This window comes from Felis catus, chromosome A3, assembly GCF_018350175.1.
Source record: "Felis catus isolate Fca126 chromosome A3, F.catus_Fca126_mat1.0, whole genome shotgun sequence".
In the NCBI taxonomy this organism is placed as follows: domain Eukaryota; kingdom Metazoa; phylum Chordata; class Mammalia; order Carnivora; family Felidae; genus Felis; species Felis catus.
In genome coordinates, this window is record NC_058370.1 from 130,644,833 (window position 1) to 130,668,052 (window position 23,220).

Consider the following 23,220-nt stretch of genomic DNA (forward strand, 5'->3'; position numbering starts at 1 on the left):
ATGGCGTGCAGAGAAATACTCTTTGTGATAAGCTACAAGAACATAAAACTGTTTGACCAGATATGCAGACTCCTCAAATTTTGGCAACTTCTCTGCGTCTTCAAAACTGGGTAATCTGGGAAGTACTGAAAAGGTATTATTTGGAAACAAAGCATGCTATTTGAAAAGACTTGCAACTCTTGCCTACGGGAAGCATGGCATTTGGGGAAAAGGTTTGTCCCATGTACTTTGGGTCTGTGGGCCGTGGCCCTGAATGAACAGTGAATGGCTGACACATCCACTGACGTTAGTTGCTACATTTCTATATACATAGCTTCTCCACGATTTTTAAACAAATGCTTATGTTTTTATCAAATGCAAAAATGCAAAGCCCGGAGGGCCCTTTGGGAACTTATGCAAGGGGTTCAAACAGGATTTGAACATTGAACTTCTCCCACATCCACACTTGATGAATTTGCAAATTCTCCAGTTTGGGAAAATGTGATGCGTGTTAGCAGTAATTACAGTTTTCATGCAGAAATAAACAGTAATTTTTTTTTTCTGATGAATGAATTAAGCAAAATATCCAACAGAGTTTCTGGTTTGTAAACTTGCTCCGGAGAGAAAGCAAAGGTTGTGCGTTTTTGAAATGGTGTATTTAAGACAAAGAAAGAGGAGAAAGAGGATATAATGTGGTGGTCTCTGGAGTAGAACCATTTCAGAGCCCTGATCTCACGATCTGCCATAGTTATTATTGAGGTCGAGGAGTTTATTCGTGGATGTTACAAGTTGGACGGCAGGTGGATAAATAGATAAGTCAGAAAAAGAACAGCAGTGGACAAAGAGACTGAATCAGGGCTTATAAAGCGCAAGTCGTTTTCTGAGTATGATCCCATATAAACCTCGCAACAACCCTATGTGACTATTATTATATTTAGCCTCTTTTTACAGATCGAAAAAAAATACCTAGTCTTGAAAATGACTTGCTTACATGAGTGAATCATGAAATTGGCAGCCTGTGTATTCGTTTAGTTTTGCTGGCTATTCTAACAAAAATCCCCAAATTTCAGTGACATTGCGGTTAATTCTCCCTCCTGAACAGTCAAAATGGGTGTTTCTGGTGGCCGGAGACTCATTTTCTTACTTCTGAGACTTAGTTCTTTTTAGCTCGTGGCTGATCTATCCCTCACGTCTGTGGAGTCCCCTGCTTCTAACCAGGGAAGGGAAGACGGAGAAAGCTTACCTGCCTTACAATATTCCAGTGCTGACAGCTGTCACATGGTCTCGGGTGGTGGCAAGAAGTTTGCAAATGTAGTTCCAGGCTGGGCGTCAACTTCCCAGAAACAACCCTTTGCTATAGAAAGGTCGCTCAGGGACGCCTGGGTGGCTCAGTTCATTTGAGTATCCAACTTCGGCTCAGGTCATGATCTCTGAGCCCCACATCGGGCTCGTTACTGTCAGCGTGGAGCCTGCTTCAGATCCTCTGTCCCCCTCTCTCCCTGCCTCCCCTGCTCACACACTCTCTCGCGCAAAAATAAATAAACATAAAAAAAAAATAAAGGCAGCTCAAATTTTTGATAGACAATTAGCGGTCTGTTACAGAGTCCATCCTAAGTCTATTTATAATGTGAGTGGTTCTCAACCCTGTCGGATCCGAATGTCCCTGTTTTGTAACAAATAGTTGAATGCTTGCTCTATACCATCTGGAAATAAATTCGTTAATTGCATAACCTACCTACACACAAATTTTCAAAAAGCAGATAGCATTCTTCCATGTAACAGAATGGAGAAATGAAAGAAACTTGCAATACGATAATAGATGTTTCAAGATGTAATTACCTAGTAACAAATACCCTAAGAGACAGTGCATTAGTTGCGTGTATGTATGTGTAGTGTATGTATGTGTACAATCGCGGCGTGTGTGATAGCTACGCACTTCCGTGTTTTGTAATTAGACATTAAAACGTCATTATCAGAGATTTGGGGTTACGTGATTTTACAATATAGTAAACAGGTCTTTGTAAACTTCCAAAGTAAAGAATTTACAATCTCCTCTCAGTATATACAAGAAATGTTTTCTATATTGCATATCAGTATCATGAAAACAGATTCTGTATTCGTATGTAAATTAAGGTGAGTTTTATGCACAGATAGCTATAAGTAGTTTGTTTGTTTGTTTGTTTGTTTTTGCCCACATGAATCGCCAGAGGAATTCAAAGTCCAGTCATTGTTCAGGACCATCCTTCACTCTGCGGGACATCTGACAATCCTGTTTGGTGCACAAAATTCAAGTCACGTCCCCTCAGTTATTATGACGACAGAAGCATTTACAACATTTACAAAATGCCACTTGGGACAGATACCTCCTCTTTATCAAAACCATGCCAATAGTCATATTGCCTCCTTGGGCTTGAATCTTTGAGGAAACTCTTTAAATTTTGAGAATAGTTTTAGAATTACAGAAATCATAAAGACAGTAGAGAAAATTTCCATTTAACCACACCCAGTTCCCTCTGTTATTATCGTCTTCTATCCATATGGTACATTTGTCGCAGTTATAAGCAAGCATTGATATTTATTATAATCTTAAATCCAACTTTATTCTGTTGTCCTCAGTTTTTACCTATTTTTTTTTTCTTTCCTAAGATCCCATCCAAGATATCACATTACATGCATTTACTTGTCATGTCTACTCAGGTTCCTCTTGGCTATGACAGTTTCTCAGACTTTCCTTATTTTTGATAATCTTGACAGTTTTCGGGAGTGCTAGTCAGGTGTTTTGTAAAACACCCTTCAGTAGGGATTTATCTGATTTTTTTTTCTCATTATCAGACTGGACTTTGAGATGTGGAGAGCAAGGCACTTTCGTTACTTCATATCAAGGGCACTTTCCCTCAACGGGACTCATCATTGTCCATGGTGCTCTTGATTATCCAGTTGGGGTAGTGTTGGTTAGGTTTTTCCACTTGAAGATGATCTGCCTCGTTTTCTGCTCTGTACTCTGAAAGGAAGCCACTGTGTGTAGTTTATGCTGAAGGAGCAGGGAGTTACGTTCCGCCTCCCCGAGGGTACAAGTATGGACAGAAATGATTTGGAATATCTCTCTATGGGGGATTTGTCTCTCTTTCATGATTTTAATTTATTCAGTTGCCTATTCATAATTATTTGTATGGCTATACATCCATGAGTGCATACTGATATAAATAAATTTTAAAATTAAAAATAATAATTAAAGGGGTGCTGGGTGGCTCAGTTGGTTAAGTGTCCGACTCTTGATTTCTCACGGTTCATGAGATTGAGCCCTGTGTGGGGCTCCATGTTGAGCACGGAGCCTGCTTGGGATTCTCTCTCTCTGCCCCTCTCTTTGCCCCTCTCCCACTCACGTGCACTTTTTTCTCTATCTCAAAATAAATAGATGAACTTAAAAATATTAATTAAAATATAAATGATAAAGTAAATGTAAGTAATAAGTTAAAAGAAAATTAATTTTAAAAATCAGGAAGGAGAGACTATTTGGTTTATAAAATACTACCACTTTATTTAGTTCCTCAGATTGTTCCAGCTTTGGTATCGGTAGTCCCACAGTTGGGTTTTGTGTCCTTTGACGCACCCTCGACCTTCTTCTTCCTCTTTCTCCCCCTCCTCCTCCTCCTCCTCCTCCTCCTCCTCCTCCCCCTCCTCCTCTCCCTCCTTGGCCTCCTTCCCCTCCCCACCCCTTCCCCTCCTTCCTCTCCCCCTCTGTCTCCATCTCTGAAGCCATAGGACGGTCTAGGCTCATTCAATTCTAGCATATATGGATAGTGACATCAGAACTGTTCATCTGTACCCCATGAGAAACAGTGTTATCAGCCAGACTACAGTGCTTTTATACAGTCCCCCGTACTTTTAGCCTTACAGACACCACTTATCTTCAAAGTGCCAGGCCCACACATCTTCCACCCTCTTCAGTAAAGTGACTTCATTCGTTTGTCATATAGTTATGCTACTTTATCAGAGTTCACATTCCATCCCTGGATGCCTCATTCTGATAAATATTTTTCTTTTAATTTGCTTACATGAAAGTCCACTCTTGGTGCTGTAAATTTCAATAGCTTTTGACAAATGCATGGTGTCCTTCATGTACCATTTTCCCATCATGCAGAATAGTTTCACCCCCTGAGGAATTCTCTGCTCTACCTGCCAACTTGGAAACCAATGGTCTTCACTGTCCCTAGAGTTCTCCTTTTCCAGAATGTCAAATAAATGCAATTAGACACTGTGTAGCCTTTTCAGGTTGGTTTCTTTACTTACCAGTATGCATTTAAGACTCATTTATAGCTTTGTGTGACTGGCTAGCTTAGTCCTTTTAAAACCAAATAGTATTCTGTGTGTGGATGAACCGCTGCTTTCTTACCTGTTTTCCTATTGAAGGGCATGTCGGTCGTTTCTAGTTTTTATGATTGTGGGCAAAGCTACTAGAAATCTTCACGCACAGGTTTTTGTGCCAATGTACATGTTTAAATCAGTCGGGTAAATACCGGGAGTGCAATCGCTTTATCGTATGGTAGGACCATGTTTGGCTTTAGGAAGCCTATGACAGTCTGTCTTCCAAAGTGACTGTGTTCTTTTGTATCCCTACTAACCAGGAATGAGTTATGCAACCGTGATTATAGCTTATAGCTAGTGTCCCTCAACGGAGACATGGAGAGCACTGTAGTGGGAATTCTTTGTTTTTCAAGACTGTCTTGTGCACTACAAGAGGGTTAGCATTTGCGGCCTTCTGGTGCTAAATGCTGGCCATATCCTCAGTCAGTGCTACAGCCAAGAGCATCCTCACACAACTCTAACATCCCCAGGCAAAGAAGTGTAGCACCCCATGCTGAAAACTACCGATCTCTATGAAAATTTATAAGGGGGCCCTGAGTAGCTCAATCGGTTGAGCGTCCGACTCTTGATTTGGGCTCAGGTCATGATCCCAGGGTCAGGGGATTGAGCCCTGTGTCAGGCTCTGCACTGAGGGTGGAGCCTGCTTCAGATCTCTCTCTTTCTCTCTCTCTCTCTCTCTCCTTCTGCACTTTCCCCCCACTTGCACTCTCTCTCAAAAAAGTTTATAATAAACATACAAGCTTGTGTTATAATAAAAAATATAAAAGATGCCAAATTATCTCCCAAATGTAAAAAAAAAAAAAGTACGCAAAATATCCTTTTAAAAGCTAGAGAGAAAGATACCAACACGTTGAGGATAATCGGCTCTAAATGTTGGAACTATGGTTAACTTTTACCCTTATTTACTTCCTTTGAAACTCTTCCTGTAATTAACATGCAGCACTCCCCTAAGATAAAAATATGTAAACATTATTCAAGAGTATTCTACCTAATGAAATGATTAATGAGTAAGTTTATTATGTTGAGTGGATTCTAAGTAGCTTTTGCTATAATAGCTATGTTCTTATTTCTTAGCTAGACTTCCATTCTTTCCTGAACCCAGGCCAATGTGCTTCTCACACACTCCCTTTGATTGAAAATAGTGACCAGACAAAAGTGAAAGACAAGGAAAATGACAGAAAACAGCCAGAAGGTTTTTTCTTTTTCTTCCCCATGTTCTGTGCGTGCATGCTTCCAAATGCATTCTGCAAAGATAATGGACCGTGTCCACTGTACCTTCCCTTCTCCAATTTTTTGAGGTCTCCAGTTGTAAATTACAGGGTCAGTTTTCTATTTAAGATATAGATGTTTTTCACATTGCATTTCAGAGAGACGGACAGGGAGCGAGAGAGAGAGAGAGAAGGGCAAAGCTAACAATACAATGCATGTTGAGAGGAGAAGACTCTTTAAAACTGTTTTAATGTCTTATAAGACAGGCAATTTGGGCATAAGATATTTTGCCTGGCAACCATTACCAGCGGATTCTGAGTGTTAAGGGAGATTTCATAGAATATCATATCTTGGCTATTTTCCACTCACTGATGAAAACTAGTCGGACACATTTACAAGAGCAAAATGATGTCTATAGGGACTGCTGAGAACACTTTCAGCTGAGTTTGGAAAAAGAATGCACTTTCGTGCCAGGCAGATCTAGGTTGTAAATACTTCTCTGCTTCTTTCTGGCTCCATGACCTCAGACAAGAGACTCAGTCTCTCCGGGTCTCAATTTCCTCATCTTAAAATGAGGATTGTGACTGGGTTACTGAGAAAATTAAATACATGAGGTCCCTAGCACCCTTGTAGACATTAACTTTGTCTTCTTAATATATTTCCGGGACCTGGAATTGAAAGAGGAAATTAATTTCAGCCAGCATCAGATCAATGTTTGCTGCTGTTTTGGAAACTGGCTTTTCAGGAATTGAACATTTTCTTCCTCTAAAGGGGGAACATGAATTCTATTTCATGCACTTTACGTGTATATCAGTTATCTATTGCTCTATACCCAATCACCCTAGAACATAGCGCAATAACAATAATGAGTTTATTATTTCTGATGATTCTGTGGGTTGGTTGGACAGTTCTCGTCCTCGCCCGGGCTTCATCGTGTGTCTGCAACGAGGCAGAGGTTCAGCTGGGGCAAAACTACCCAAAATGGGCCCATTTACAGGTCTGGCAGTTCATGCTGGCAGTTCGCCGAGTTCCTTGGTTCTCTTTATTTGGCTTCTCTTCCTCCAGTAGACCAGACTGAGCTTGTTTATACGATGGCAGGGACGTTCCAAGATGTAAGCGCAGAAGCTATAACATCACTTTCGCCAAAACAAGTCACGGGGAGCCCAGATTCCGGGGCTGAGGAAAGAGGTGCCGTTTCTTTATCAATGGAGCTGCAAAACACTGTGACCGTACTTTTTCAATCGGCCGCAACATGTCTCTGGACCTGTAATAATGATCGCAAATGCTCTGTGAGGTAGACATCGTGATTCGTGTTAATGAAGTATTAGGTAACAAATTCAGAAAGAAGCGATGTATGGTGGTTACATGGGAAGATTCTGGAATCAAACTGCCTTGGTTAGAATTCAAGCTCCCTCCGTGCCCACTCAAAGTAGATTGTGTGACCTGGGGAGAGTCACTTGATGTATTCATTTCCTACCGCTCTTCTAACAGATCATCAGCAACATAGTGGCTTAAACAACACAAATTACTTTTCTTATAGTCTTGGAGGTCAGAAGTTCAAAATCAGCATCAGTGGGCTAAAATCAAGGTGTCAGCACCTTCAGGAGGATCCCGGGGCGAGCCTTTTCCAGCTCTTGAAGGCTGCTTACATCATGGTCCTGCCTCACTCTGCCCTGTATTGCCACTCCCATCATGGAATACATCTAACTCCCGTCCCCCTGCCCCACTCCTTGGGATTAGATTTGACCCTCTTGGCTGATCTAAAATCATCTCCCTGTCTCAAGACCCTTGATGTAATCACATTGGCAAAGTCCCTTTTGCCAGGTAAGGAGACATATTTGCAAGTTCCAGGAATCAGGACGTGGATATCTTTATTTTGCAGGAGGTAGGTTATTCAGTCCGCAACCCTTGGGCAAGTGGAACTTGATGCCTCAGTTTTCTCGCCTGTTAATGGGGTTAATGTAGCTATTTCATAGCTTTCTTATGAAAATACCATGCACTAAATATGTATGGTGTTTACAATCGTGCCTGAACCAAGTAAGCTCCTTGTAAGTAATGGCTATTATTTCCATCACTATTTGTACCATTTCACTCAGCTTACTAAATGGGGACCGAACACCCAAACTTGGCTTCCTGGCTGCACATGGCTTCTGAATGAATCACTCATTTTTTTAATTGATAATCTTTGATATAATCTAAGTCACCAAGTCATTTATGCATAGTGAACACAATGATTACCAAGAGTCAATGTCTAGTGGAAAGTCGGTAGAAACAGTTCAACTGTAGAACAGGGGCTCAAAATGAACTTTAAAAAAACACATACTGTGAAAAGAAAACTTTCTGTGGGGGCTTATGAGGTGCCACTAGATGTCTTATTGTTCTCAAAGTCCTTCACTATTGGTGACTTCCTCGTCGGGGCACACATTGTTTTCATCTTCTGAATGAGAAAGCCAATACTCAGAACGGTTGAGGATACCGAGGTCCCAAAGGGGTTTAAGTCTTCCCCATTATGGAAATCCTGCTCTTATCCAATCCGGCCCATCGGCAATAAAAGGAATTCTTACTAAATGACTTCTTCATTTGAGACACTGTTGGGCTTTCCTTCCCTCAAGTTTCCCAAATAAATAAAATAGGGGAGGAGAAATCTAGGACAGGGAGCTTCTAGGCACAAACCCTTCTTGGTGCAGCCTGGGGGCAGCCAGAAAAGGCATTCCTGTAAAAGCTCCCAAAATACTTAGGCAAATCTTAAAGTTAAACAAGGTACTTGGTCCAAGTAGCTTAATTGCATCTCAGAAAAGTGAGCATAAAGAAAGGGTTTATTGATGGGCATGAGGAAGGTGGGGGTGGATGGAACAGATTTTCCCTACCGTGGGCCACTCCCAGCCTGGGTGGTCCTCGCAAGCTCAGATACTGAATTCAGTAGACCAGGGCTTGGACTCCAATGCTGTTGCTTACAGTGCTGTTGCTTTTGGGGTTTTGGAGGTGAAGGAAGGAAAGTGAAGAAGGAAGGAAAGTGAACCCAGAAGATATTAGGAGTCTGGCTGGGAAAGATAAACAGTGGGAACGACCCCTATATTCGTTATTTGTAAAATATTCACAAAAACGGAACGAGATGGAAATTCAAGAGAAAGCAGCAGATGACTATATTAGGCCTTTTGGAATTTAATTTATATAATGAGGCGAGGAGTGAAGTAGTATCCCGCATTTTGCAGATGAGAAAGTTGAGTTTAATCGACTTTGCCAAGGACACAAAGCCAGTATGTGGTGGAACTTGGAATAGAGTTTAGGTCTAATTACTCTGAATCCAATATAATTCCAAAAACATCAAGTACCTGTGCTTTCCCCCAAATTTTGTTGTCTTACCATTGCAACATCTGGAGGTGCTGTAGCAATCAGGGTCTCAGCAGAAAACAGGATCAAAGAACGAAGCAAAGGCTGTTTAATGAAAGGCTTGTATATACAGGTGTAAACAGTGTTCAGAGAACCAAGAAGTTATAACCACGGTCTTCATCCTTACTGGGAGCAGGTGCTGCCTTTCGGCCTGGAAGGATGAGAGGGGGAAGTACAATTACAGAGCCCAATATAGCTGGAGCCATGGGAGAAGGACTGCCCAGTAGGGGGTGGGCATTGGTAGAGATGTACCTACTTTCACACCACTGTCCCGATGGGGGCAGGCGATGTGAGGATAAATCCTCAGACCTCTCTTCCTCTCCAGCCTCCAATATCCTGCCAGGTTCTCTGGTTGCCTGAAGTCAACCTAAAGTTAGAAGTCAAAGGAGTTAAGGGTGAAGAATGTGAGTCAGTGTCCTGAGGCACAATGAGAAGAAGAGACTGTATCTAGAAGAGGCCACAGAGAACATCCAGCTCATCTAATTCTCATGGTAACATCCCAGTCTAAGAGGAAAAACCAAGTTCCGTTTTGCCCAACCTCTGGCAGTCCATTTTTTTAAATCTGTAAGCCCATCAGTGATGGATAAGCTGAGGCTGAATCAATGCCAAACAAGTTTTCTAGAAAAGTTTTCTGGGAAGTGTGGTGATAGCTGTTTTGAGGAACTGGAAGAGTAAGTATATGGCACATTTTGCTATGTGTGGGAGGTAACAGGTTTGAGGAGAGAGAGCAGAAAATATCCTGGCCGTGTCCAGAGGAATTTTGCATGGGGATCCCACTTAAGGATGGCAATCTTAAGGTTCTGCTCTTCCCCAACATCACTGGACAACTGGGTTACCACGCATGAGGCACTGTATGGAAAAGAGTGGAAGGAAAACAGGAGAAACGGGATCAAGGAAGAAGATTGGTTCAAGAAGAGTAAGCAGGAAATTAATGCATCGAGTGGTTCATACAACAGTTCTAGGAACTCAGGGCACAGTACAGGCTGTATTATTGTTCCTGGACACTTCAGAAAATAAGTAAGTATGGGCCTCCTGGGTCACACTTCAATGCTCAGAATACATTTGGCCTTCAGTATGCAGTCTTCTTTGATTAGACAAGGTGCACATTCCATAGCACATGGCATGCATCTCAGCCACAGTGTTCATTTCCTTACCCCAGTGCTGTTGCCATATAACCTCATTCACTTCACCTCATCCTCTTGAATTCCTATACGAGTGGTTCTCTCTGCTTTGCAAACCTGGTCATTGGCCAGGGACCAACTCTGAAACTTTTCAGGATACTTCGGTTTCTACAGGGTGCAGCCCAAGTTCTTAGCAGGGAATTTAAGGCCCGCCTAGAATCTGGTTACCTCCAGTTCCCCAGACTTACCATTTTAGCACCTCTTGTATTTGGAAATTTGTGTTCCCTCTGTTTGGAAAGCCCTTTAGTAGAAACTCTAGTTGAGGCTCTAATTCTCTTAGAGCCCTGTAATGGTCAGACTAGGCCAGGAGCATTGGAAAGCCAGGCTCCTGGGTTAATATGTTCTAGAAAGGCAGTTTCTTAGCGATGCTACACTGCTTATAAATGACATCATAGTATCTCAAGCCAAGGTATATTGGCTCAGTTTGGTGCTCCCTGTATCTCTAGTTTGTATTTTAGCTTTAAAGTTGTGAGTTCTAATTTTTAAAGTTCTAAAGTTTCGCACTTAGAAGATTCACTGGAAAATTAACTTACTGATACTCTTAAAACTACATGGGAAATCATAAGATTCTTTCCAGATTGAATGTCTAGAAGTTCTTTTGCATTCTGCACTTCCTCATGTATGGATGTACACCTGGAATCCTATTTGGGATACTCAGATATTTTCTTAATGTTCTGTTCCATTTTACTCCTCCTCCTCCTCCTCCTCCTCCTCCTCCTCCTCCTCCTCCTCCTTCTTCCTCTTCTTCTTCTCCATTGTTCTGTTTGTTCCCTTGGGCAACCTTATTTTTGCAGCTGGGGCTAAATCTGACATTCTCTTTAATTCTAATTTCAAGGGGAACCTGAGACTATGCTGGTAGGGTGGTCTTTGCACATTGATATCCTAGAAAAATAGAAAAAGTGTCATGCATTTTGTTAAATTTGGTTTGCACACAAGCAATAAAAATGAATAAATGAGAATCTTAAAACGGAATTGCACGAGGATTGATGCAGCAATTTGACTTAGACACCATCTTTCAGGAATACAGTAAGAAATTAAAGAAATAGCAATCCTCACATTTCTTGTAATAAACATGATGCAGATCCTGGTTGCACAACAATAATGCCAAATTATCTATGTGATTCAGGAAAAAGGTATTTACCCAGACATTTTGCCTATTTTACGGTAGCAACTTGTCAATTTGGTGAAACGGCAATTTAAAGACATATAAAATCAGGTATTTGAAGACTTTTCTGGTTAATTCAGGCCAAATTGTTAATCTAGGATCACAGCTCAATGTCTAAAATGAAGTAAACTATACTCTATGGATTCTACACTTGAAGTAGAACAGATCATGTGATATGATCGTTGTCCACAAATATCCAAAGGGATATCAGCTAGACAGGATCCCTAGCTAGCATATCCCTTTTGGTTCTCTAAGTCAGGACCACCACTAACAGGTAAAGGTTATGAGTCATCGGATTTTAGGTCCAGGTAAGTAAGAATGATCTAAGGAAATTGCTAAAAGCAGAATTGACTATCTCTGGGGCACCTGGGTGGCTCAGTAGTTTGAGTGATGGAGTCTTGATTTCTACTCAGGTCATGATCCCAGGGTCATGTGATTGAGCCCCACATCAGGTTCTGTGCTGAATGTGGAGACTACTTAAGATTCTCTTTTTCTTTCCCTCTGCCCCTCTCCCCTACTCACACTCTCTTTCTCTCCCTCTATCTCTAAAATAAAATTTAAAAAATTAAATAAATAATAATAAAAAAAAAGAATGACTACCTCTGTCTAGAAGCAGTGAGTTTTCTACTATAGGAGGTATTAAAAAAAAAAACAATGGGGTGCCTGGTTGGCTCAGTCGGGTAAGTGTCCAACTCTTGATTTCAGCTCAGGTTACGATCTCACGGGTTCGTGGTTTTGAGCCCCACATCGATTTCTGCACTGACAGTGAGGAGACTGCTTGGCATTCTCTGTTTCCCTCTCTCTCTGTGCCTTCCCTGCTAGTTCTCTCAAAATAAATAAACTTTAAAAATTTTTAAAAATACAGATATATCTCTTTACATAATTTATACAATTTTAGCTTTGGAGACAGGGATTGAGCTGTCTGAAAAAAAAAGTATATTAACTTCTGCTCATTTTCCTCTTTGCTGTTCCAATTATATGATTAAACTCGTGTATTAACAAGCAAAGGGCTTTTCAGAAGAGAAGGAAGGAAGGAAGGAAGGAAGGAAGGAAGGAAGGAAGGAAGGAAGGAAGGGAGGGAGGGAGGAAGGAAGGGAGGGAGGGAGGGAGAAAATATGCATATATATCCCTGAACACAGAGGAAACAAAATCAACTGTATTTAGAGTGGGAAGGAACAGACATGATGATCTCATTGTTGTATTTCTAGGAAAGATGAGTCACACAATCTGCTCAAATTCAGAGTAGCTAGAGGAAAGCTGGACATCAATGATGCTTTCTTCCTCTTTAATAGGGAACAGAGTCTCAAGTTTCTTTTAAAACAAAAAGGAGAAAAGCACTTAGAAATTGGCCTAAATCAAGGAAACTTCACTAGAATGTTCTGTAAGATATGAACATAAATAAATCAATTTCAACTTGAAATTAATTAAGCTCAGTGTGTATACGATAGAAAGGAGGGATCATATAAACAAACTATCCAAACCCTAGCTCTCCTGTTTCCAACTCCCACCAACCATCATCCCCGATATCAATTTGAATTCTCCTTTGATTACTCGCAAGCACAAAGCACCAGTTCAGAGACGTGAAGGGTTTGAGAAAAGAGCAAACCAGAGGCATTCACCAGGGCACCAGCCCCTACCAAGATGCTAAGTGGGGAGCACGTGCTTGTTTCCAGGAGCAACTCTTTGTCACGTGGGGAGCAAGAGGATGGCTGCCAGTGTTCTGGAAGATTATTTTCTTCTCAATTGCTCCAAAATATATGCCATGTTTTATGATCCTATAAACTAGCATTTATTAAAAGTCTACCGTGGACCCGGCACTGTGAAGTGAATTTGTGTAAGTCAAATTGCCATGTTTCTCTACTGGCATCCAGTTCCCAACCCTGGAGAGGATTCTCTTGGTGCTCACCCACTGGCCTCACCCTCTCTAAAAAGTCAAAGAGATTCTCTCCAGGAGAGGGAGGAGGGGGTGGGGGTACTGACCTTTTTGGAATGAAGGAAGAGGGAAGCTATGCCTCTAGCGCTCCATTTCATCCGTGTTTTTATAAGAGTAGAACAACTTGCGGGTGCATTTTAGATCCTGCTTGCTCAAATATCATGCTTATAATAAAAGGTTAAAAGCAGAGACAAAAAATTTAATGTTCAAAAACAGCGTCCCTATGACTACACTGAAGTCTTAGTAAATATTAAGCCGATCGATAACATTTTAGAGTCTTTGGAAGTGGTCTAACCTGGGCCAGTGCTCTCGTTCATTGAGTTGGGAAACTCAAACTTAGCAAGGACCCACTGTTGGCTAATGAGGTAGAAAAGTGAAAGTATAGACGCTGTGCCATGTGCAAGATGGCTTCGTTATATTAGCCTGGGTAATGCTTTTAAATTAGTTTTATTTTTATCAAAATTATGCTTGCACGTAATTGGAATTGTTCAGCAGTTCTACAAAGCTTATTAGAAAAAAGTATTTTTATTCCTAGCTCCCAGACACCCAATTTTAGCTCTTAATTGATTTTGCAGCTCTAAAGTAAGATGTCGATATCCCTACCTTTTAAAATGTCTTAATTCTTATACTTGGGTTTAAATTCATACTCTAGTAGCTTCCTGAGGTGTAACAAGTAACATTTTTGAAAAAAAACAAAAAAAAACCCTGATTTCTGAGGGTGACGTTATGCTAACACTTAACTGATAGTTTTCTTGGATAGAAAATTCGAGGCTGGACATTGCTTTTTTAAATTCAAGTTACTCTTGACTTTAACTTCCAGTATTACTGAGGAAGAAACAATGCAATTGTGATGCTTGTACCATTTTGGAAACCTTTTTTTTTTTTCTTTCCTTAAATGGAAGCTGCCCTTATCTTTGGCATCAGCTCTGATATCTCCTCAGATAGCGTTCATTGGGGAAGGTCATTGGGTCTAATTTCATCTGTTATGCTTGGTGTAAGATGGGCACTATGAAGATGAACATTTTTATCGGGGCCCCTGGGTGGCTCGGTTGGTTGGGCGTCCAACTCTTGGTTTCAGCTCAGGTCATGATCTCACAGTTCATGGGATTGAGCCCTCTGGGGGGCTCTGAGCTGAAAGCAAGGATCCTGTTTGGCATTCTCTGTCTCCCTCTTTCTCTGCCCCTCCCCTGCACTCACTCTCTCTGTCTCTCTCTCTGTCTCTCTCTCTCTCTCTCTCAAAATAAACAAACATTTTTAAAAAAGTGAAAATTCTTACCAGTTCTTATCATTTCCTGGTTTTTTTCCTTGGACAGTCTCCTCTCCTCTCCTCTGTTGATCTTTCTTTTTTTTTTTTTTTTAATTTTTTTTTCAACGTTTATTTATTTTTAGGACAGAGAGAGACAGAGCATGAACGGGGGAGGGGCAGAGAGAGAGGGGGACACAGAATCGGAAACAGGCTCCAGGCTCCGAGCCATCAGCCCAGAGCCTGACGCGGGGCTCGAACTCACGGACCGCGAGATGGTGACCTGGCTGAAGTCGGACGCTTAACCGACTGCGCCACCCAGGCGCCCCAAGTTGATCTGTCTTTCTGGAAATCCTGCTATTCAGATGGGGGCCCGTTTGCACTCACCTTGTACTTTTTCTCACCTCTACCTTCTATCCTTTTGACGTTTTTGCTCTAACTGCTTGTCACTTTCTTATTTTATTATCTAATCCTTTTGAGATTCTTCCTTCTGCTACCATGCTTTCAATTTCCAAAGCTTTATTTAATTATCTAAAAACAACTTTTTAGAGAAACACATCATTGTTTTATGACTGCATTTCCCCCCACTTTTCTCTCTGCAGATGTTAATGTCATCTTCTGTCCTGCGAGGAATTTATAGATACAGTCTTTTCCAAACTACTATTTTTTTTTTTTTCTGGTTGGTTTCTTTATTTCATGGTAGATACTCTCTTCAAAGTCTGGTGATGCTTGCTTGTCTCTGACTAAGATCAGAGGCCTAAAAAAACAGAATGGAATCTCTGTGGTGGTTTCTCTGCCTAGGGTCTTGTGCTGCCTTTCTCAGTGGGATCTCCTTCATTCCTTAAGGCATCTGTTCATGAAATGAATTAATTTCTCTCCTCTGAATCTAGAACATACTAGTTATATGACATGAGAACATTCAGTCACTCAACTTTTTTTTTACAATTTTTTTAATGTTCATTGATTTTTGAAGGGGGGGGGGGCGGGTAGGGGCAGAGAGAGAGAGGGAGACACAGAATCCAAAGCAGGCTCCAGACTCTGAACTGTCAGGACAGAGCCCAACCTGGGGCTCAAACCCACAAACCGTGAGATCATGACCTGAGCCGAAGTTGGACATTTAACTGACTGAGCCCCCAGGCTCCCCAAGCCTCTAATGCAGCTTTGAAGACAGAGCGGTTGCAATTACAAGTAGAATGAGTGAAATAAAGAGATGTCGTCTCTCCGATTCTCATCCGACTCTTTGGGAGAATCACATGGTTTGTTTTGTTTCTTCACTGGTTTGTCCTAATCAGTGCTTGCTGGTCAGTAGTACCTGCCCGAGTAGGAACTCTGTACCTCTGAACTGAATGAATTTAGAAAAGAAAAGAAAGCGTGTGCTCTAAGCCATCCAGAATGGATACTGGGGCTGATACAGCTCCCAAGTGTTGTCTCCTAGTGCCTGGCTTTGCCTGACTGCTGTCTCAACCATGCATACAACACATGAGGCTGAACAGTGTGATGGCCCGAGCCTCGGACGAGCCCGGTTCCAGCCACGAGATGGTCCGTTTGCTTCCAGCCACAAAGCGCCTCCTGTCTCCACTTGAGAATTTATGGCTTTAATATCTGAATCTTAGAGGAAAGAACCATAAAGAAAAATAGAAGTTACCAAACTATGTATTTCCTGGTTCCCCACTTCATACATATGCTTTTAATTGCAAGAAAGCCATCCACTAAAAAAAAGAAAAAATGCCCAAGCTCCTTGTTACCAGTGCCTGTGGTGTAGAAAGGTTGAATTACATCGCCAACAGGAAACAGGACCAGTGGCCTCAGTATCCCGTCTGTCATCTTCTCAGGCACCTCCTGTATCTACATAATGCCCTGTGACTTGAAAGAAAATTTCAAAACTCTGTAAGTCTGTAGCACGATTCCATACTGTGGGAAACTAGTCATTTCCTCTTGTCTACGCAGAAAGGAATTTGAAGTGCTTGGGAATTCCAACTTTTTGGAAAGCCCGAGGCAGTTAGCATTTCAGTAAAAAAGCAGAACAAATGTACAAACGGTCTGCGTATCTGGGTTGAGAGAGAACGACGCCGGCTATCTTAAAGGGGAAAGTAAAAGCTGGCGGACACGTTCATGCAGGCGGCCGATTCAGCCCTCATGGATATTTAAATAAACAACTCTGTATGCAATTATATCAAAGGTCTGTATTCTCTTCAAATGAATGCACCTGCTGATTTTTGGTTCTTGAGTAATGAGGTCGCAGGTATGCAGCGTTCTAGGAGACATGTGTTTGAATACTGTCTAGATCATGGGCTAATTGACCTGCGTTGGTTCTCCCCAGAGGCTGCCATACAAAAGCAAAGCTCTACAACAGCATCTGGGCTATGCATGGTGGGCAGACCAAAGTGATGACGAATATTCTTCTTCTTAGGTGCGAGGCATCCTGAGAACTACCTTATCTGTGTTACTTCGGTGCATTTTCGTAAGGGAAGGTAGAGGGAGGAGGGAACTGACAAGTTCTAAGCACCTACTGTGTGCTAACCCCTAAATCGTGTGCTCCATTTATGTTATTATTTTTTAAATGTTTATTTAGTTTTGAGAGAGAGAGACAGAGAGTGCGAGCGGGGTAGGAGCCGAGAGAGGGGGAGACACAGAATCCGAAGCAGGCTCCAGGCTCTGAGCTGTCCACCCAGAGCCTGATGCGGGGCTCAAACTCACGAACTGTGAGATCAGGACCTGAGCCTCGGTCGGATGCCCAACCAACTGAGTCGCCCAGGTGCCCCTATGGTATTTTAATTAATGCAATAATCCTCGATGACAGTTTTTATTAGCTTCACTTTATACTTGAGGAAACCATGTCTCGGGAACATGAAGTCTCATTTATGGCTCCTATAATTGTCACTTGACAAAGTTAAGATTTAATTCGGTGTCGTCTCTAAAGGCAGTACTGTTTCATTCACCATTCATACATTCACTGGGAAAAGCAGACCACGTCCTGTGCTGTCCCAGGATTCAGAGAGAATAAGGCCAAGCCCCTGTCTGTGGGCATTCCCATTACATCAAGAAATCCAATAATTGGATAATGTGCTAAATGTCCTAACCAAGTAATTGCTTGTCATCAACTCAGAGTGACCCTTTTAATTAATCCAAGATTCTCACCATTGAGGCAAAAGGTATAGAAGTGAAATCAAGTTAAATCAGATTTCTAACCGTGAAGATTTACAGTTGGGGAGAGACTACCGCCTCCCTAGAATAGTATCTATGGCATCATGTTACTCAAGTCACATTGCTTGTCTGTGTTCTCACGAGATTTGTGATCTTAGGATGGTCCCTATTTATCTGTTTCCAGAGCACCCTCAGAGCATGTGTGCACATCCCGGGGATCCATGTACATTTGTGTATGGAATCAGTGCATAAAAGAGTGAATGAATCACAACCTTCAAACTTGCCCATGTGGGCAATACGGCCAGAACCAACTTGGAGCAGAAGAGGAGACGTACAATGTTCTGTCTTAGGAACACAGCTGGCGGCAGTTGAGATTCTGCTAGGGCTGGGGAGTGGCTGAAAGTGGGAGGACTGGGTTCGTAGAATTGTGCAGGGATTAAGGGATTAAAAGCTGGCAGGGGCGGCACCTGTGTGGCTCAGTCAGTGAAGCGTCAGACTTCGGCTCAGGTCATGATCTCCTGGTCCATGAGTTTGCGCCCCGTATCGGGCTCTATGCTAATAGCACAGAGTCTGTTTTAGATCCTGTCTCCCTCTCTCCGCCCCTCCCCCTTTCCCTCTCCCTTCCCCTCCTACACTCAGGTGCACGCTCAAGGGATCTCTCTCTCTCTCTCTCTCTCTCTTCCAAAAATAAATAAACATTAAAAAACAAAAAAGGCGTGAGCAAGAATAGTGAAAGGCTGTGTTTTTAAAAATAGCAAAAGGACAGGCATTTCAAAACAACAGGGGGATATCTCCACTAGGAGGTGCTTTGGAAGAAGAGAGCCAGTGAACTAACAAAGACTTCCTATCATGTCCTTGCGGTTGGCACTTTAATATTGTGTCTCCTTTGATAATCATCACAAAACAGAAGGGATTTATGTATGGCTATTTCATAGTAAAGGAAATAGGCTAAGTATAAATAACCTAGCCTTCTATGGTAACTCGAGGAGCTGAGATTTGAAGTCAGTCTGATGATTCCCAAATTGATGTTCTTCCCACCAGCTCATATCACCTTTCTAATCAAGGCGAAGGACGAAGAAGCAAGAGCTGAATTCTGAAGCTGAAAAAAAAAAATTAGAGCATACATCACTTTGGAAATGTGCTTGCTGACTCAGAGTGATATGGAGGTACAGCTAACAATCAAATTAAATGCAGTTCTAGACAAGCTAACCATACTCTAAAGCAATCAGCATGATGTATTTATTCTCCATTTCCTCTCTGTGGCTAGAGATTCAAAGGATAAAGTCATTAAAAATCTTTCAGATGTTTGCTTTTTCTGGTTAAATGAGAGCATACCAGGTCTGGAAGGAGAATGTTCTAGTTAACAGAACTTATTATTTATCCTTGATGAAAATAGTGAAAAAAGAATCAATCCAGTCCCTCATCCATATGCCAGGATCTTACAATAGTTCAAAGGTGTATATTTGTGCCACAAATGAACCAAGGCCCCGTTGACCACGAACAGAGTGAGCCGAGAGTACATTGACTTTTCATTATAAAACAAAGCCTCATGTTCCTAAGATGGGTCATCATATTTACAGCTTATGGTAGCTGGATTTTACATACAAAGTTGGGGGCGGGGAGTAAGTTCGAGGTTAGCGAGGAACATGTTCAACCATTAAGAGGATGCCGGCACAGTCTCAGGGAGTCTGGTTGATTCCATGGCCTTTGCTGGTGTAGGGAAGGGACAAGTGGAACAGCCATTTCTTCTCCTAAATTGGTCTGTTGGCTACAAGGCGTCAGGATGAAGTGCTTTTTGCAGCTCAGGTATTTTTCCAGGCTGCTTCTTGAGGGCCCCTCTGTCCCCTTAGCATTCTTGGTCCTGAACCGGTATGGGCAAAGTCCAGCCTTCACACCCAAGGCTGAGGTCACCCTACAGAAATGCAGAGTTGTGGTTACACAGCCTCTGCCCTCATTCTTTTTCATTTGTGACTCCTGCACCCAAGCAGGACAAAAGCCCGTCAGCTGGAGTTTGACAGCTCACAGCTGCCTGGTTTGCATCTGTACTGCATCAGACTTAGATAATGCAGTTGCATCTGGCCCGACAGTGGCCAGGGACCCACAGGATGGAGTCATGGTTTGGGGGTGTTCCAACGGCTGCTAATGGAGCCCACATGACGCAGGGCATGAAGGGATAAACAATAACACCCTCAAACCATTCTTGGGCTGCCGCTGCTCGGTTGATGTGTAACGATGCTACGGAGGAAGTATCCTGGGGTCCACGTGTTCACATGCTAAGCCTAAAGCGACGCTTCCCTCCCAAGAAAGGTTTAAAATGTCCCTCCTACTGCTCCAGGTCACAAAATGACTGATCCTGCGGACAAAATGCAGACTTTGGCTCAGGCAAAGAGAGAACTGCTGCTCTCACAGGCTCAGGAAGCCACGTGCAGAGCAAGGCTCAGACGTCAACTCGTACACTCGGGACTTAGCAACTATGCCGTGAGCAAACGCTGACGCGACCTTAAGACCCAATTAAGTCCCTGAAGTCAGAAGCCCATGCCCCACTGCAGACCAGACCGTATGCACCAAGAACAAAGGAACCGTCTTGACCAGGCAGAAAGGAAACAAGCAGCCCACCCTCAAGAGTTTGGGGAGCTTACCAGTATTAGTAAAGAGAAGCTGAGTGAGACCTAGTCCTACTCTGTCTATCGGTCTGTGCGATTAACTATGTCTGACCACCTTCACACAGTTTGGGCATCTTCATACAAATTCTAGTTTGCAACTATAAAGAGGGCAGGGAGGAATCCTTCTGGGGACTCTCATTTACAGGTGATGGAGCACCCCCTTGTCGGTGCGGAGAGGTACAGGGACATGCAACCTGCACCTGTTCCTCTGACAGTATCCCAGGCAGAACACCTCTGCCCTCCTCTGATGGCTGTGGCACCGCGCTCCCATCAGATTTCTTCAGTCTTGCATTCCCGAGGCCCCTCTTGGCCTGCCCACTGCTCAGGCATCGCCATTGTGCTGTGTTGATTCCTCTTAACAGGATGAAACGCACCTTTATTATTCTGAGTCTAGGATTTGACTCTAGAACCCAGTTGTTGCCAATAGAGTTGATGTAATCTGTGAATTAGACGACATGGGGAAAAGGGAGATAGGAGTCAACACAAAGCTTTGAGTCCGATCTCCAGCTTTCCCAGTTCTTCCTTGTGTGAGCAGTTGTCATGGAGTATCATCGAGTACCGTCGAGTGGATGTAAGGATTATGGAACATAACGTGTGTAAAGTCCCTAAGACATACAGATCCTTTGCATGCAGTCAGTACTCAAATGTATTCTCCCTATGCTCTGTGATAAGTAGCATTGGTATAATTCATTAAATATGCAAATAGTTTTCTTTTTAATTTTGTTTATTTATTTTGAGAGAGAGAGAGAAAGAGAGCAAGAACACATGCAAGCAGGGGAAGAGCAGAGAGAGAGAGAGAGAGAGAGAGAGAGAGAGAGAGAGAGAGAATCCCAAGCAGGCCCCAAACTGTAAGCACGGAGCCCGACACAGGGCTCGATCTCATGAACCGTGAGATCATGACCTGAGCCGAAATCAAGAGACAGGAGCTTAACCGACTGAGCCACCAAGGCGCCCCAAAATATGCAAATAGTTTTAATTAACATTATCACATTCCATCTAACAGCCCTCCTATAAAGTAGGTAAGAGAGCCACCTTATAGTCTCTCATTTTAGAATGGGGACACCGAGATCCATTTACTACATGCTGTCCTCCAGACGTAGTCAGCTTACACCAAGGAACTGGATCTTAACCCATGATTGTGCTCTATGTGGTAGGTATCCCGCCGGAAGAAAAAACATCCTGGATTAGCATGATTTAAACTGGATCATTTTCTTTAGGTTTGGACTTAATTGTCATGTTTTAAGAGAGATCTACTCTATCCACTCTCCTACAGTAAATTGACCCCCTTCTTGCAGACTCCCTACCACACCATCCTAGGTTATTCTTAAAAGCACGTATTACTCCTTGTCCTCATGATTCTTTACCAATTTTATACTTATTTACTGTCAATGTCCTCTCATAAGAATGTAAAATCTGTAAGGGCACCCCTTAGCCCTAAGCCTGGCACTCAGCAGGTGTGAAAAAATATATATTTTATAACTTTCACAGAAAGGAACTGATATTTTTTGAGGATACCTTTATTAATTGGGTATATTTCCATTTAAAGGGTTGAAAATCCCCTTAATGATCCCAGATCTTCACTACTCATTTTTTCCATTCTATACCATCACAACAGCCCAAAGCTGGGAGACTTAAGAAAAGGTCACAGTAACAGGCACATAGGAGTCCACACGACTGGCCACCACCAATGCGCTCACTGAGCTTTTTGGACTCAGGCTCCTCTATCAAAGGAAGGCAGTGATACTTTTCGCACAGCATCCTAGGAACCTCAGATGAACACACATCCACTCATCCTGTCTGTGCTTGAGTTTGCGCGTAGATTTCCAGGATGGAATGGAGGGTGGGGGGTGGGGGCTGTTCTGATGGCTAAGGCCCCAATTCTTCCATGAGAAACTCATTTTCATGAAGAGGAAGGAAGCAGCCCCCCCCCGCTCCCCCCCATTAACAACCGTGAAAAAGTGGGTGAACTTTACCTTCAAGGGATATTTTTGCATTGCACTTCATACCGTGCGTCCCACCCCCTCATGGTATATTGGTAAATCTGCCTGAGCTTTCAGCCCAAGTCAGGGCTTGGATCCCAGCACCAGCCTCAGGACAGCTTACCCTCTTGGAGCCTTTCTGAGATGGAAGAGTAAGGAGAGGAGATAAAACTTGTGATGGGGAAATCTTAGTATCACACGGAGAAAAGCAAATAACCAAATCCTATGAGGGGCGGAAGAGAGACCCCCAACAGAGATAACAAAAATGGGGAGTTAGGGACCAAACAGAGATAGAAGGAGAGAAGACCGATTAGGAGAAAAAGAGAAGGAAAGAGAGAGACAGAAGGAGAGGGAGAGGGAGTGAGGAGAGAGGGAACAAGGATCTAGGGAACTTGATTGCAGCCTGACTACAGAGAACAGCTCATCAGCATATGTGACCCCTCAGTATCTATTGGTTAGAGCTTGGTGCACAGGTGACCCACTACACTGGGTCCAAGAAATAGAATCAGGGCAAATTTATCAATGGGAAATGCTTCACTCAAAGCCCAGTGTATACAGAGGGTAAACAGACAAATACAGTGACTCATTCCTCCACTTCCTGTAGCTCCGTGGCCAATGCCGGAAGGAACACTTCTGATCAATTTCCCCATCCTGAGAGGGGTTACTCAGGAATTAGGTTTCAAGACACCCAATGTTGTGTAGTTTAAGTGTACTTTCAAGGCCCTCCAGCACCATGCCAAGTTGATCATACTCCTGTGCCATGAGGCCTTCAAATATAAATACACAGTGTTGCTCATTTCTTACTACAGTGTTTTCCATAAACAATTGTGAAGAAAATCTGGCATCCACCAAGCTCTCTTACACCAAAGACGAGATTGCCGCTGCTCAGGATTGTTTTTGCTGCCTGAGGCAAGCACCTCCAGGAACGTCTTCCATCTGGGTTCAGAATAACAGTAGTTCCTAAAATTA

At 42.7% G+C, this 23,220-nt stretch overlaps 1 long non-coding RNA gene across 3 annotated transcripts in view; it reads left to right on the top strand.

Moving 5' to 3' along the window:
- The window catches only part of LOC109498405, a 234,174-nt gene that overhangs the window by 182,957 nt on the left and 27,997 nt on the right, over positions 1-23,220 (top strand). Inside the window, exon 4 of one of the 3 annotated variants that reach the window (XR_006595984.1) lies at positions 18,651-18,775. The exons of the other annotated variants lie outside the window; for them this stretch is intronic. This is a non-coding gene — a long non-coding RNA (uncharacterized LOC109498405). The remainder of the gene's footprint in view (positions 1-18,650; positions 18,776-23,220) is intronic. 3 annotated transcript variants of the gene reach the window in all.